Genomic DNA, 13373 nt, shown 5'->3' on the forward strand with positions numbered 1-13373 from the left:
TGTGGACATCAGGAAACAAAAGGCTGCTGAAGCGGAGGTAAGAGAGAACACAGCGACAGCAGGATGAAAGCTAAAGGAGAGCCCAGGGCAGCAGTAGGAGAGGAGGAAATGGGAAGAGAACAGTTTGATGTGATTAATGTGTTAAAATTATTAACGCAAGTTAAAATTTTTAATGTATTAAAACGTGTTAAATGTACAGCCCTAGTTGAGATCCAATATGAAAACAAAAATACTTTCTATGAGCATGTAGGATGGATATGTGAGTATAAGCCTCTTTGAGATCTAGAGAGCAAAGCCAATCACCTTTTTCCAGTAGAGATAGGATTCCCAGAGAGACTATGCAAAACTTCTCCTTCAACAAGTATTTATTGAAGCCCCAGAGGTCTAGAATTGACTGAAGGCCTCCAGTCTTTATTGGTATCAGGTAATTCTTCAAGTAGGATCACCTGCCCCTCTCATTCAGAGGAACAGGTTCTATTGAATTTAGCTGGAGAAGGGCTAAGTGTTCTTGGTGAAGAAAGGTCTTCTAGAAAGAGTTAAAAGGAGTCTCTTTTGGAGGTTTTCTGATCAACGGTAAGGCTTAGCCCTGAGTGATGACTCAAAGTGCCCACTGATTTGTTGTGATAAGAAACCAGCGTTGATGGAAGTAGATTAATCTGCCTCCGATGGGGAGGCTGGGAGGAAAAAGCAGGGAAATGTTAGTAGAGCTCTCTGAAAAGGAGTCAAAGGAGGATTGCTGTTTGGACTGAGAGTGAGTTGTGATATCTGTGTCTTTTGTTACCTAGCATAAAGTCATTGAGCAGGAGACCTAGAAGATGATGATGACTGATTACAATGCCATTGGTTTAATAGTAATATGCACATCTGGAAGAAATAGAATATCTCCTAGATGATGAAAAAAAATGAGAGGTTTGTGGTTTAGATAAAGTTGTTTTTAAAAAATCTTATTTACTACTTCCTCAATTTTAACTCCAAATAGGCCTTACAATAATAATAATAATAACAGTTTATATACCGCAGGACCATGAAGTTCTATGCGGTTTACAATTATTAAAGAAAAAATGCTATAAATTGAGAACTTACATAGTTGGAGATTGGCAACTAACAGTTTATGAGATCAGTTGTTGTGGGAGAGATTATAAGGAACACTGGAAAGGCAATCTTGAATAGAAGTTTCCAGAACAGATACTCTTAAGTCAGGCCAAGCCTCACATTGCAATTGCCACTGCAGATGTTCAAGAAGAAACATCAAATGCATCAAAACTTTCTCTTGCCATATACTTTCTCATAGTGAAAAAGATCTTCGATAAATGTTGAAATTGTTTCTGATTGTCTGGAAGGAGAAATTCCTCAAACTCTGATACTTGTTTAAGTAAGGATTTAAAATAAATGGTCATGTAGACTTGGTAGTCCATAATTCTATTTCTGAGCATAGATGATTGGAGAATGCTTTTGCCAAAAGACTCTAATGTCCTGGCTTCTCTGCCTGAAGGAGCAGAAGCATAAGATTGTGAGATGTGTGCTAGTTTGAGGGCAGATTTCACAACTAATGAATGATGTTGAAGTTGAGTTTTGTCAAAGCATGGACATTTTTAAATTCTATACATTTTGTCTATCTTTCTAAGTGCTACCTGAACTGACAGGGGATTCTCCCAGTTCTTAAAGATTCTTTCATGACCTTATGCAAAGTACCTAATTGCATTTGTTTGGTGGTGCCTCAAAGTCAAGGAGTTCAAAAGGTTCAGAGTGAGATTACTCTTGTGTTTCCATCTTGATGGGCAAAGCCTGAACCTATTTGTCTCACAAAGCCAGTAAAAGATATACTCTCTGACATTGAGGAGGGAAAGGTTCAGAAGATATACCTTAGAATTCCTCTGCTTAGTAGTCTGAATGGTTGGAGATATCTGAGTCAGACTCCTCAAAATACTACCTACTAGGTGAATCAGTAAGTGTGCATCAAGAGGAATGTCGACTGTGCATTGAGGTGTGAACCGATAGTTTAATCCAGGAGATAAATCCTCTGATGATGCCGACGCATGAGGCGAGTGGTTCCGTGCTGACTCTTATCCTCAACATTGAGCAGGAATGTGTGACCTTATCCTCGAACAGCGCTTTGATGTATCCTCAGGCTGGTCTAAGGCAGGCACAGAAGACGTTAATACCTGTGAAGACTGTCTGCAGTAGCCCTGAAAGCTCTTGTCTGACTATAGCCTGAATCTTCTTCTGGAGAGATGGTACTGGTACTGGAGGCAGATGCTATTCTTCTGGACTGGTCACACAAGTTTCTATATGCCTTTCCTCCAATCCCTCTAGTTCTGAAGATGTTAGTCAAACTCAAATGAGAGTCAGCCACCATGATCTTAATAGCTCCTCGGTGGCCCAGACAGCCTTGATTTTTCCTTTTACTTCAACTGAGTATCAAGGATGCAATTCCATTGCAGATCTTTCCATCTCTATTCACTTGGAGTCAGAGTTCTCTTTTACACCCCAATCTGAAATTTCTGTACCTAGCAACTTGGTACCTCTCTATTTGAATTCAGCAGATTTTAATCTTTCTGACCAAGTACGTTATATCTGCTTCCAGAAAGTCTTCTACTCAGCAGTGCTATCAACTCAAATGGACACACTTCACTTTGTGGTGTAATCTCCATCACCTGGATCCTTCTACATCTTTGGTTCCTTCGGTATTGGACTACCTTCTCCATTTAAGTTTCAAGTTTATTAGTTTTTCATATCCCGATCATAAAGCAAATATCTGACCGGTTAACAATAAAAAAATTTAAAATAGGAGAATAAGAACTAGTTAATAGTGTATTAAAGAATAATGGGGAAAACATATTAAACATATACAGACAAACACGACCGTGAGGATGAATGGGAAGGAGGGGAAAAGTTACATAATATTAGAAGAAATGATATAGTGGGAAGGGAAAGAACATGAAGGATAATTGTGCGTGATGTTATGAGATGCGCTAATGTAGAGGATGAGAATTATGAGAGTGTTGAAAATTTAGTAGATGAAGTAAAGATTAGGATTTGGCAAAGGCATCTTGGAATAGGAAAGTTTTAAGATTAGTTTTAAATTTTTGTAGATGAATTTCATCCCGAAGAAATTGAGGGAGAGAATTCCATAAGGTTGGGGCAGTAATAGCAAAATTAGTTTTCCTAGTATAGTAGGATTCTTTTAGAGACGGAATAAAAATAAGTTTTTGATCGGTGGATCGTAAGGATCGGGGAGAACTTTGGGGAATTAATAATTTATCGAGGAATAAAGGTAAGTGAGATTGTTTGATTTTGAAGGTGAGCAGTATGATTTTGTAGATTATACGGTGCGTGACTGGGAGCCAATGAGCCTCTTTAAGAAGAGGGGTGACATGTTCGAATTTACCTATTTTGTAGACTAGTTTAATTGCAGTATTTTGTATAAGTTGCAACCGTCGAAGTTCTTTTTGAGGTAGTCCATTTAACAAAGAATTACAGTAATCTAAGTGTGAAATGACTAGGGAATGAATTAAGATGTTAATTGAATCAGTATTTAGAATAGAACTGAGTGAACGGATGATGCGTAATTTAAAGAAACAAGTTTTTATTACTGAGCTTATGTGGTCATGAAAGGTAAGATTTCTATCGATGGTTACTCCTAATAATTTTATTTTAGTATCCATAACTAAGGGTGTGGATTTGATATAAACAGTTCCTGGTAAAGTTTCAGATTTTTTGATGTCTGTACTGGGCTCCTTGGATGATGTCACCCACATGTGAGAATATCTGCCTTCTGTCCCCGGATAACACCTGTTATGGTATGTAATTGTGCTTTCTCAGAACCTGTCACTTGTTCACTGCGATCCATACTGGACTATCTTTTCCGCCTTTCTATCTTTGGTCTAAAAAACAATTTGGTTCGAGTGCATCTCGGTGCTTTCAGTGCATTTCACTCTCCCTTGGACAACAAACCTTTCTCTGCTCACCCTTTGGTAGCCTGTTTCATAAAAGGCCTACTTCCATATAATAATAACTTTATTTTTGTATACCGCAGTACCAGAATAGTTCAGAGCGGTTTACATGACAAGAAACTGTACATCTACAGCGAAATTTACAAATAAGTCAATCAATCAATATAACTTAGCAAGTCGGGAGCAGGCAAGAAGGAGATAGAGAGGTTATAAACAAGTCAATCGGCGTGGCTTAGGAAGTCGGGTGCAGGTAGGTAGGAGGTGCAGGTAGGGAGGAGGCAGGTAGGTGGGAGGTGCAGGAAGGTGGGAGGTACAAGGCATAGTTAAAAGTAGAGTTACAAGGAGGGCGGGAGTCAGAGATATTTGTCAAAGAGATAAGTTTTGATTGACTTCCTGAAAGTTTGGTAGGAGGGAGAATTAGAGATGAGAGTGGATAGACATTTGTTCCATTTGCATGCCTGGAACGCCAAGGATCTGTCAAGGAAACCACCTATGAAGCCCTTACCTGTTGCTTGGGATCTTAACATTGTACTATCTGTTCTCATGAAATCTCCCTTTGAGCCACTTTCATCTTGTTTGCTCAAACTTCTCACTTTGAAAGTCATTTTCTTTGTAGCCCTCACTTCTGTATTGCTAAGTAAGTGAAGTTCAAGCTCTTGTATTGGATCCTCCTTACACAAGATTCTACCATGACAAAGAATTGCTTCAAACTCATCTAAAATTCCTACCTAAATCGTCTCAGAATTCCACCTCAACCCAATCTATAGTTCTGCCTGTTTCCTTTCCAAAACCACATACACATCCTGGAGAGGTAGATCTTCGTACCTTGGACTGCAAGCATGCTCTGGTATACCACCTGGATCGGACTAAACCTCATAGAGGATTCTCACAGTTTTTTGTGGCTTTTGACCCTAACAGAGTTCCTGTTACCGAGAGAACCATCTCCACTTGGCTAGTGGACTGTGAGGCATATTATCAAAGCACTTAGACACAAAAGGTTCCATAGGTTACTATGGTGTTTTGTGTGTCTTAAGTTTTTTGAAAATGAGCCCCTGTATCTCTTTCACATATACTCAGGCTAGACTGTGTAACAACCCACAGTATCTGAGTTTTGCTCTGAATCTATTGAGTACATCTGCAAAGCAACTACTTGGTCCAGAATCCATACCTTTACTTCCCACTACTGGTAAGCAGTTTTGCTAAACTGCTTATTTCCTGAGTGCCAACTTTCTCTCCAGGTTTCTTCTGTTTCACCAGGATCCTTTTTATATATCCATTATCTTCATCCAGAGCCATGATCCTAGTAGCTTGGGAGTCCCATATGTGAGAATAATATGCCTGCTTGTCCCACAAGAGAACAAAGATACTTGTAGCAGGTGTTCTCCAAGGACAGCAGGCATATAGTCTTATAACCCATCCATCTCCCCTAGTTGATGGTCCCGCAAGCCAACCATGGCCAGAAAGACACTGGCACATGCACGATATGGCCGCTGCCTAAAGATTTAAAGTGACAGTGCATTTGGTAGTGTCTGTACTGGATTCCATGGATGACATCATCTGTATGCCTGCTGTCCTCTGAGAATACCTGCTACAGATAAGTACTGAATCTTCGATTTAAGGCAGTGATATTAAGTCTCCTTTAATATAACACAGATGGTGTTCTGGCATGCATGCATAGGTCAAGGTTGTTGATCAGTTACATTACTGGCATGTTTGCCATCTATTCTTTACTTCTCTCGTCATACAGTTCACTTAGTAATAATATACATAGTTGTTGATCAGCAAAACACCATCCCACATAATTTCAGTATACACAGTTTTAATTATGCAATTTTCATAAGTAATTTCTGGACAGCATTTGCTCTAGAGATTCTTTATTACTTAAGCTATATTTTTTAATAGTTACATTTCCCATGGATATCTAATTTGCATTCTTAATCCAGTTCATGCGCAGTTAGCATAAAAAAAGACTAACACACACAAAAACCCACACTGTAGTAGTACAGAAGTCTAATTTGATGATTGGTAGTCAGTCCCCTGTGATTGGTCAAAAGGAATTTAACTGAAATTTTGCCCATTTTCATATTAATACTTTTTGTGATGTTTTTCCAATATTAAGAAATGCCAGATGAGAATCAAAAACAAAGTTTATATTGTTCCTTTTATGTTGTTCACAGAAAAAGGCGTCTTTATTTTCTGAATTTTTATTTTGCTATTGTATTAGTTTTTATTTCTCTAACTCAGTGACTCATCTTAGTACAGAAAGAAATATGAACAAATACTATATCTGATGCAAGCTGAAAAAGGAAAAATGCTTTTAAAAAAGTGTGATGGACAATGTACATGTGGCCAAAAGAGGAAAAAATGAATAATTAGGTTGTAAACCACAGTGAATAGCATGGAAATGTTCATAAGCTTCAATATATGGTACTGTAAATGCTGCAGAATAAATTCCAGTGACGACGAGAGGGGTAGAGGTGGGGTTTGTAGTGGTCTGTTTATGATTAGCACACAAAAAGCATCGTGTAAAGTCAAGTAAACAGAGAATGCAAGATCCCCCTCCGAAGCAAGCAGGAATCAGTTGCTTTTAGATTAATAGCAGAGGGTTCAAGACATGACCACAAACTCCGCATGTCCTTTCAATTAGTTTTATTTTTCTCAGTCCCCTTGCCAGAATAAGGGGACATCTTGACGAGCACACTGTTAAAAATCTTACTGGAAGATTTAGCAAATGCCGATCTCACTTGACTGATTGTACTAAAATAATAGCACAACAGAGTTTTTTTTAAGGCTTTCAAACTCGGCCTCTCTTCCATCCCCATTTTCTTAGAATTGGGTTTTCTCTCTGACCTCAAAAAAGCTTTCTTGGTACGATAAGGCTCCTATCAGGACTCTGCATGTTTTTGCTGCTTGGAGGGTTAGAAATAAACACAACTTTGGAGGAGGTCAGTTGTAAACTGAGCTGGAAAGGGAGAAGGCTTGAACCAGGAAAGGGGTAGCACGTTCACGGGTAAGTAAAATTCAAACTGTATCCTGCATACTTTTCTCTGTTATTGTATGTTTCTGTCCTGGATCTTCTAAAAAATTATCTCAGCACCTTTTTGTATGTATGTTTACACAGCTTTACATATGAAGCTATTCGCCCATATTTTGATGAGAACCTTCTCCATATATAATTTAGATGAACTGTAAACCAAAGAAATCATTTACGGTTTAAGTTTTAGAAATAAAAATGTTTCAGTGTAGCCAAATGTTGTATTTAAGTCTAAATAATGTCTTCAAAATGTGATGCATGAATAATATTGGAATGGAGTTAATTGCAGCTTTCTGTTTTAGGAGGTTTTTACATGTATTATTTTGATAAGTGAAATATTTTGCAGTTGAGTTGAACAGAAGTCTCATATCAGTTAACTCTGGGGAACAGTAGAAAGGGTAAAGGTGATGAAACTTGATATACCGCCGTTATGTGTGGTTACAATCAAAGCAGTTTACATATTTTAGACAGGTACTTATTTTGTACCTGGGGCAATGAACTGTTAAGCGATTTGCCCAGAGTCACAAGGAGCTGCAGTTGTAATTGAACTCACAACCTCAGGCAGGGTCAGTTTTAGACATGGGGCCCATTAAATTAAGGAGGGGGGCCCCCAATCCTTTTTCCTCCCTGCACCCCCCAGTCTCCCCACCTGCTATTACTTCCACACATTTAAATGACTTCTTCAAAACAAAATTCAGACATACTTTTACCAAATACAGAAAAGGGATCAGAAATAGAAATTGATCTGGGAACCCCAAGAAATTATACTCGGCAAGTATCACAACAATGGAAAAATAAAAACAGATATACACTTCTTTCATTATTGAATATACAGGGGTCCTGGGCCCAGGTCCACCAAAAATTAGCAGCCCCCTTTGCTGTTGCAGGTGGAGCTCTCAAAGCCCTGCAGGGTTCAAGACCACCTTCTCCAGTCTGGCTTCCAGAAATCTCCAAGCTCTGTAATTAGCAGCAGTGTCCCTGAGCTGCAGAGTAGGAGAGCTCTGGCTGCTGGACTGGAGGAAGAGGTCTTCAGCTGGCAGGGCTTTAGGATCCCCACCAGCTTTGGTACTTTGGGCTCAGGACCACTTCCCACCCTCACCCCTCAGTCCCCCATCAGCTGTCTGGTAAGACAGTATTCTTCAACCGCGGGTCCACAGGGCCAGCACGTCCATCGGACAGAAGACAGTGTTCTTGCTGCCGGTCCACGGTGCCAGCAGTGGAAGGGATGCCCACTCATTCCCGCCACCACCGTCATGCCCCTGATGATTCCCCCACCCCTCTACCTTCTTCACGAAAGCTGGCCGGAGGGATGCCTACTTCCTCTGTCTGGCAGATGCGCCTCTTCAAAATGGCAGACCTTCCCCCTTCCTGGTGCGTACTGGGATGTACTGGGAAGGTGTCTAAGGCTCTGATTGGCCCAGGTGCTTAACGCCCCTCATATGGGATGGCCCCTCCAGGATGCACTGGGAAGGAGAAGGCCCACCATTTTGAAGAGGCTGGCCTGCCGGCCGGAGGGAATAAGCATCCCTCTGGCCGACCTTTGTGAAGAAGGTAGTGGGGGGAGGGGGGTCATCAATGGCATGACGGTGGCAGTGGGAGGGAGTTGGCATCCCTCCCACTGCTGGGGGGGATGTTGGGGAGTTGTTTGACAGCGGTTGCTGGAGGGAGTGGACATCCCTCCTGCAGATCCTCAATTTGAGGTTTCTATTTTGGGGGGGCGGGGGGGGGAGATCTGAGCTGTGAAGCCTTATTTTCCTGTCAGTACCTGAGCCAATCAGCACTCAGGCACTGATTGGAAAGTAAGGCTATGACAGCTCAGACCCTGCTGGAAAAATTTGCCCACAAATGTACTACAACGAGGTTAGGGAATCACCTGGCGATGATAGAGAATTTCCTGGAGTGCTCATTTTAATATTAATGACCTTGTTATACTACATTTGCATGGCAGAGTCAGTGACAGCTAGGAAACTCTGAAAAAAACACAGTGAGCTGTTTTGATAATCGGCCGGTAAAATATTGCCCTGCTAAACCGGCTGGAGCAGGTTTAGCATCCACGTTAAAGGCACATTAAATTTTGCGACTCTTCCCCTGAAACATAAGGTGAAGATGGTCTTTTCTTGGCCTGTTTTGTCAAGATTGATAACCTTAGAATATAGATGGTTAACACTGTGATAGGGAGAAGTTCGTCTCCCAGGCCAGTGGAGAGAGCCTGAGCAGTTGGAAGAAAGAACTAATCTGCATACCATCCTGCAAGGGCTGCTGGGAGCTGTCTGCTCACACTGAGGGAAAAGTGGTGCTGAAAAGGACAGGTCCCAAGCAGCGAGCAGAGAAAACCAAGAGTGCCTTTAGGAGCAGGGAGGAGGAATGCTGGCTTTGACCTAATTCCCGGTAAGATCAGTACTGGCTGGTGCTGATAGGGGGTTCAGTGCAGTAGAGATGCTGACAGGGGACATGGTGTAGCAGAGAGAAAGAGAGAGACTGCGACCCTAACACTGCTCTACCTCAAAGAGCTTGAAGGGACTGGAGAGCCCTCAAGCTTGATGACCAGTAAAGGGCCTAGAGAGAGTGTTTGAGGGACCTGGAGAGTCCTCAGAGAAAGGGGACCTGAGAGGTCAGCAACCAAAGAGACCAGTAGTAGCCCAGAGCAAGAGCCTACCTAGTAGAGCTTGGAGGGACTGGAGAGCCCTCAATCTTGATGACCAGGAGAGTGCCAGTAAGAGGGCATCTGAGTGACTTGGAGAGTGCTCAGAGAGAGAGAGAGAGAGAGAGTGCTTGGGGGACCAGGGAGAGTCCTCAGTGGGGTGCCTGAAGGACCGGGGGAGTCCTCAGGGAGTGACCAGAGGGTCTGTGGAAAGTTCAATGTACTGGGGAAGTTCAGGTTAACAGTGACTGATGGAGAGACTGGTGTGAAAGACTGGTGAACTGGTTTGAGAGACCGGTGGTGACTAGCGGAGGAATCTGAGGGACTGGCTGGAGCCAAGAGGCCAGCAACCAGAGGGACAAGTAGAGCCCAGAGTGAGTGACCGGTGGCAACCAGAGGGACTAATAATGGCTGGAATGATCTTTGTAGGCCTGAGAGACCAGGAAGGTCTTGTGAAGAACAGAGGTATAAGAACAGTGCCTGGATGACCATAACATCTGGGAGTGGAGAGGTGAAGGCCTGGGTGACATGTTTGTAAATGTCTCATCCTGACAACAATGCTGTCCACTGTGCTTTTTTTTTTTCCTCTTTCACCATTTGCATTATCTACAAATTTAGCCGCTTTTCCATTTTTTCCATTGACTGATCACGAACCACAGATGTTTTGGAACTTTCCAGTGCAGCTTTGCTAACAGACTGACGGATATCTTCTTCTTTTTGCCAGATGTCTTGGATTGTGGATTCATTCACATTGAACTCATAGCTAACAAAAGAAATAGACTTGCCAAAACAAAGCCTGTCTAAAACACATATTTTGTCACTCACATGTGTCTTGCTTCCTTTTCTTTGGAGTTCTACCTGCAGATGCTTATAACTCATTCTCTTGACACTTGGTGGCCATTTCTGGAAGCATACACCAAAACCGTGAAGTGAAAGTAAACAAAGCTTTTTTTTGTAAGTTTGGAGGTCCATGAATATGCAAACATGCATTGCATATGGTGAATAGCAGTCACAATGCATGCAACCACGGATAAGCAAAATTGGGAAAGTGCTAATAATGAGAATGGACTATATTAGTAGTATAACTGTGTACTAGTGAAATTTTAGCAATGTGCTATTGGCTAATGGTGACATATCTGGGTTCAGTAGACTCTCTGTTAACTGGAACTCAAGCAACCAGAACTCTCAAGCAATCAGCAAAAATATTCGTGGGGGTTAGGGGCAGAGCCGGTCTGCGAATATTGAAAATTTGTGAATAACTTTTGGGCCGACTCTGACCTTCCCCTGCCTCCCTCCCACCTTCTCCCTGGCATCCTGGACCTTACCTGGTGGTCTAGTGGTCTTTTGGGTCAGGAGAAATGTTCCTACGCTCCTGCCTCGTGCAGATTAGAGAATGACGCAGTGACAAAATTCATCACCGTTCCCGTCCCCTCGGATAACCTCAGGAAACCATCTTCATGTCATTCTTTAAGGAGAGAGGGAAGAATCAGAGTATAATTGGGCACAACCACTGACCCACAAGCTTTGCTTTGAAGAATGCTGGTGTAGAAGGACCGAGGTTGAAATAGACACTAGAAAATGGCATGGAATTATTTCCCGCGGTTATCCGTGGAGATGGGAACGGTGATGAATTTTGTCACCGTGTCATTCTCTAGTGCAGATCACTCATCCAAAATGGCTGCTGTGAGTTCCTGTAGTCTCTCGCGACTATGATGGGAACTCACGGCAGCCATTTTAAATGAGTGATCTGCACAGGGCAGGAATGTAGGAAGATCGCTCCTACCCCGAAAGACCGCTAGACTACCAGGTAAGGTCCATGGAGGTCCGGGAGATGAGGGTGATTCCAGTTTTAGGAAATCACGAATAATCGAAATTAAGAGTCCTAAAACTGCGAATCGGGAGGGGGAAGTGTACATACATTTAACAGAAAGAAGATTATTGGTATAAGAAACTAATCTTCCATTTGAAAGATATTAATCAACAATCAAACCTTTTCCAGAGACGCGCAGGTGATATAGTAGAACTAGAGGGCATGGATTTAGGTTGCAGGGTGACTGGCTTAGGAATAGTGTCATAACTGTCTTGCCTGTATTCTATGTATGTTAACCTGTCATGACTACATTTTATGTATGCTAACCTATAACCCATTCTGGTCTCGGGCAGAATGGGATATAAAACTAATTAACTAACTAAATAAATAAATAAATACACCCTCAGGACACTGCCTCCAACTTCAGACAGCCTAGAAATGATCTTATTCCCATTTCTTACCAAACCTCTGGAACAGCTTACCTCCTCATATCAGAGCCTGTAAAGAACTTTTTAACTTTAGGAAAGCTGTAAAAACCTACCTTTTTGAGTAGTCACTCTCTCAACCCTTCACCAGCAAGTTATATTGCAACACACTATATGTAAACCCTATATTGTAACACTATGAATGTAAACTATAACCCATTCCAAGCTCTTTGGGGAGGACGGGATATAAATCTAAATAAATAAATGACCGCTTGGCCCATTTACAAACACTCTGCCATCCAGGATCTATTAAGGACATGAAATTGTTAAACTGGGAAGAAAATACCATCTGTAATTAATAAAAAAATAATATAAATGCAATAATAGGTACAGTTGAACATAGCATTGTATCACTTGGGGAATTGAATAGGGTTGTCTCTTAGGATAAGCAGCCTATCAGGCCCTCAGAAGTGCATGATGTCATCTGATAGGGGATGCTTTCCCATGCAGGGCTCTCTGAGGTTCATAATCGAAATGAAAATATGTCTAAAAACCTGCCTAAATCGGCACTTGGATGACCTAAAAGACAGGTTATCCAAATGCCAATAATTGAAACAGGTTTTAGACGTATATAGAAGCAGCTTAGGCCTTTTGACTGCCGCTGTGCACCCAGAGCAAAAAAGGGGCATTTTTCAAGGAGTGGTTAGGGTGGGAGGTGGACCGGATGTGGGCTGACCAAACTTAGCCGTCCTGCAGTGAAAATCGAAAGTTTGACGAGACTGCCTAGATGGAACTTATACGTTGTGACTTAGGCAATTTAAAAACAGGTCTAAGTGCCCAGAAGGTATCCAAAGTGACCAGATAACCACTGCAGACACAAATTACAGACCCTAGGCCCAAAACGGACTTAGACGGGTTTTTGTATTATGCCGCTTTCCTATGTTGTAGAATTTTTATGGGTTCTTTTACTAATGTGTGGTAAAGTTTTGCAATTAGATACAAAATTAATGAGTGGCAAGTGGAAACTTATGTGCTAATTGTTCGGATGCTCTCAGTGTGTTCCCATACATTACTACACAGAAAATTTCTTTACCATGTGTGGTGTATTTTCAGTTAGCATTAGTGCTCACTACAAATTGTAGTGACCATTCCTTTACATGCTTTAATGTTAGCATATAAATTAGCATATGATGTTCTGGGATTGAGGGATAGTACGGGCCAATTTCACCACACTACTGAACACATTGCACAACTTTTTCAGTCCCACTTCGGGAAGATATATGGGCGCCCGGACTCGAGAGCTGAACCCCTTATTAAGGACTATTTCACAGATTCCGGTTTACAGCCGCTCTCTGACTCGGATGTTAGGTTTCTTAATGCACCCATCACCCCTAAAGAACTACATAAAGCTATCCACAATCAATGAAATTTTTCGGCTCCAGGGCCGGATGGCTTTACGGCAGAATTTTATAAACTGCTCTCAGGGCAGCTTAGTCCTTTTTTGAGGGAC

General features: G+C 41.7%; 1 protein-coding gene across 4 annotated transcripts in view; it reads left to right on the forward strand.

The window, feature by feature from the left end:
- RIPOR3 (RIPOR family member 3) overlaps positions 1-13373 on the forward strand; it is a 229110-nt gene that overhangs the window by 24218 nt on the left and 191519 nt on the right. For 3 of the 4 annotated variants that reach the window (XM_033915148.1, XM_033915152.1, XM_033915151.1), the window contains exon 1: positions 6824-6963. The exons of the other annotated variant lie outside the window; for it this stretch is intronic. The gene's annotated coding sequence lies outside the window, so the exon portion shown is untranslated. Of the gene's footprint in view, positions 1-6823; positions 6964-13373 lie in introns of those variants that run through there. 4 annotated transcript variants of the gene reach the window in all.

This window comes from Geotrypetes seraphini, chromosome 11, assembly GCF_902459505.1.
Source record: "Geotrypetes seraphini chromosome 11, aGeoSer1.1, whole genome shotgun sequence".
Classification (NCBI taxonomy): Eukaryota; Metazoa; Chordata; class Amphibia; order Gymnophiona; family Dermophiidae; genus Geotrypetes; species Geotrypetes seraphini.